General features: G+C 29.7%; 1 long non-coding RNA gene across 1 annotated transcript; it reads right to left on the reverse strand.

Annotated features, from left to right (window-relative positions):
- Window positions 1–616: 616 nt before the first annotated feature.
- On the reverse strand, window positions 617–1,691 carry LOC139906603 (uncharacterized). Its single transcript, XR_011782239.1, has 2 exons — window positions 1,408–1,691; window positions 617–1,342 (listed from the first exon to the last, which is right to left on the reverse strand). It is a non-coding gene; the product is annotated as an uncharacterized lncRNA (long non-coding RNA).
- Between the last annotated feature and the right edge of the window lie 2,189 nt (window positions 1,692–3,880).

The raw sequence follows: 3,880 nt of genomic DNA on the forward strand, positions 1-3,880 counted from the left end.
GAATTTGCATACACACCGCATGCTTTAGTCAATATTTGAGTATTAGGTTAATCTAGTCTTTAGCCTAAGTTATTATTTTGTTTGTCTATTGTATAAATAGGAGATTTGTAGATAAAAAATACAGTTTAGCCATTAGAAAATGAAAACAGATCTATTATCCAATAGATGATAGTGAAGGTGTTAACATCTCCCTCTGAAGGAAAAATCATCTCCTTCTCTAGTGAAAATTGTTTTAAAAATGAATAATAAAATAAATATATATACTATTTATTCCCCACTAGCTCTATTTTAAATATAGAAGGTTTCATAAGTTATCTTATTATATATGTATTCCATTAACTCCCTGTTGCACTAATTATATCCACAATTTCTAGGTTCAAAATGCCTATTTGTGTAGCGTTCAATTGCACATCTAGGACGGTAATTTTCACTCAATCTTCCAATACTAAGAAGGATTAACCTCTTGGATTGCATGAGAATGCCATTAATTTTTTGATTCTTTTGGAACGATCCCTGCAGCTTAAACCGCATCAACTCCTCATGAGCAATAAAACGTTAAAAGTATCTTGGAATCGACTCCAACCTAATTATGTAATAAGTATGAAAATTTATGTTCTATAAATTGGCAAGTATTTTTCCTTATATTTCGTAGAAAAGTAATAAACATAATTCGAAAGAGTATTTTACTATAATAATTAATTTATTAAATTGAAATATGATTTAGTCTTTCAAAATATTAATGACAATGTTACAAATTATTGATTTTTGAATTTGACGAGATTGGTGAGAATACTTCTAACTCGGATCCCTTGAATCTTCTCACTTTCTTGTTTGCCCAAACGATATAAGGGATATTTTATAAGGGAAAATAAATGATTTGATTCGGGAGATGAATCAAATACATAGTCATTAAGAGATTGAAAGACTTAATTTTTTTTTGGTTAAAACCAATATTTTTTACTACAGCAATATAAATTTTTAAAATTAAGTTTGAGTCTCTCGGCAGTGCATCCATCACTTGTCGAGTTCAATAGTCTTTGTAAAACTTTATCGGATATTTTAATGCCGTCTGAAAAAATCCTTCCCGGACTCTTTATTAAAGCATAATCCTTTGACTGGTTGTCATGACAATATAAAGATGCTTGACATGTATCACAGAATATTTTTTGTTATAATTTTTTAACTACAAACCCTGCTACATAAGTAATGACTACTCTCTTGTAGTCAAAAATTACAATGCTGCATGTAGGATCGGGTACATCAGTATAATCATGTTCCATTTCCTGAAGGACTGAGAAAAGGTTCCTATTCTGGAGGTGCCACGCAAATAGGCATTGTAAACCTACAAATTGCGAAAATAATCAGCGTAACATATAGTTAAAGGAATATACTATATTAATGACTTACCAACAGGGAGTACAAAAATCCATAAGGGATGATAAATGAATTTTAAATAACAAAGTTCCAATTATTAATAGTATTGGAAAAGTACAAATAACGACTTCTTTGTTTTGGGCGCAATATTTTCCTCGACAGCTGAACAATCTCACTTTTTTCTCCAAATCAGTACTCTATTCCTTTAATATATCTATGGCCATAAGGTGTTTACGATTGATGTTTGACATCCACCACGCTTTTAGTATTGATGTCATATTAGATTGGTCAAAATCTTCTTTTCTTGGCCAGCACCCGATACGTAAGGGTGATAATTTTGGTAAGAATAGAAAAGCGTGCGAGGAGAAAAGAAGAATTACTTATGGCATCATTGATTAAATAATATACATCTTCTTCTATCAATCATGAACGTTATCATTACCGCCTTTATTATTCAATATTAATATAATATGAGATGGTGATAGTCGATAGAGAACTGAATAAAATCCCCAAAATGACGTCGCCTTCTGTCTGGATTTATGAAAATGGAGGCCCAGGAATTTGGAAAATACTTACCGGATGAGAAACAGATGGTTTGTCGGATTTGTCGATATAAATGTGCCTTTAGTCCCATGTCTAGAATTACACGCCACTCATTATCCTCATCTCATAACAAGAGTATGGATATTCATCTATAAAATCAATTTGACGATGAATACATCAAGTCAGACTTTAACTTTGATCTCACAACCATGCTTATTGCATGTAATATAACCTTATCCATTGCTAATCATCTACGTTCAAAAAATTTATGGAGAAATACAAGGGTAAACCTATCCCTTCCCGAGGAACCATCATTAAATTAATGGAGGATGTTGGTACTGATGTCATTTATAGAAATACATATAAAAATGTTTTGAGTCATCCACACCAAATGATGATCAAGTTATCAGTAAAAAGTACTTACGAATATCGAAATGGAAATCTTTTTTTAAATTTGTACTATCTCACAGTAAGATTCAATTTTTTTTAAAAACTGACACATAAAATATGATTCTATTTTTCATTTAAAGCTAAACATATGAAGAATAAATATGATACACAACTCTATGGTAAAAATGGCAAAAAAAGGCAAAAACTGCTTAAATGGTCACAACAACGGGGTAGTTGCATTGGGTGTAGCATTATAATTACCAATTGTGTATATATGTTGTTATATAAGCATAAATAGCGGAGAAAAAAAAATCTTTTTGATGCTCTTAATAAGGAGTAATATCGCCGGACATTACTACATAATTAGCTTTTGCTCTAAATCTTTACGATGCCATGTTAGAAAACTACAATAAGTCAAGAATGGTTGCCTGAATTGTCTTATCAGTTAAATTTGACTGCATGGATTAACTTTTCCATGTTTATAGATAAATAAGAAATAAATGAAAGTGGGATTCTAAAAGCTGTTCTTACTAAGATTGGAAGAAGATATGGATTGAAATCTAACATTATTTTATGATTTACTTTATTATTAATAATTATTAAAATATCATCGGTAGAAATATATCTATCCTGTGTACAATTGTATATGCAACTTGCACATAAGGAAAAAAGGTGATGATCTTTTGATTAAACTCCACGTCTGGCTTGTATTTTGCAACCTCAAGTTATGACATATTGAACTGAATTCCGATGTTAGAACAAGAAGATATTATTTGGATCAATCTATTATTTCAATATTCTGTATTTATAATTTATTGTTATTATTAGTTATATGATTCTAATTGTTTAATTTTGTATATTTAACTTGAAATGTATGATGGTTTATTTTTTAGTATGTAGATTATATTTAATTAAAGCCTTTTTTTTAAACTTTGAGCTTCAATATATTTCAAATACTCTTCTTTTCGTTTCATTAGCTATTATTCTGAGAATAAGGTTCATAATGAATTACAATTTCATTGAGTTATGACGTTTTCAAATCTACTGTAACGGATAAAAATCGTCGAAGTCAATTTACGTAGTATATCTTCATTAAACATTTTGATTACATTATTTTGATGACCCGATTACATTGTATTTCTATTTTCTATTTAAATTATCGTTGAACGTCATTTTTTACCCATAAAACAATCACCAAAGAAAAGTAAGATGATTAAAACTTTTGTAAAATGGTTTTTTATGATTTCTTTAGACCCTAATAACTTATTTATAATTACTAGTAATGGGGAATCTCTTTGTATTATATTATAGAAAAATATTCAATTCATATTTAAAAAGTATGCATCCCCAAGGATTTTTGTTCCATTTTGTAATTTTTAGGTGATCCCCTTTTTTTATGGGAGTATACTAGCAAAGAGTCAACACTACCAGACCTCTTAGGCCAGTAGAGTGGACTCCTTCCTTGGGAATGAGATACCAGGGTCGAAAACATACTTATGCCTTTAATTTAAAAAAAATTAAAAAAATGTTGGACCTTAGAGCGGAAAATACTATCTTTTCGAATTTTTTAATC

The sequence above is a fragment of the Lepeophtheirus salmonis genome, chromosome 11 (genome assembly GCF_016086655.4).
Source record: "Lepeophtheirus salmonis chromosome 11, UVic_Lsal_1.4, whole genome shotgun sequence".
NCBI lineage: Eukaryota > Metazoa > Arthropoda > Copepoda > Siphonostomatoida > Caligidae > Lepeophtheirus > Lepeophtheirus salmonis.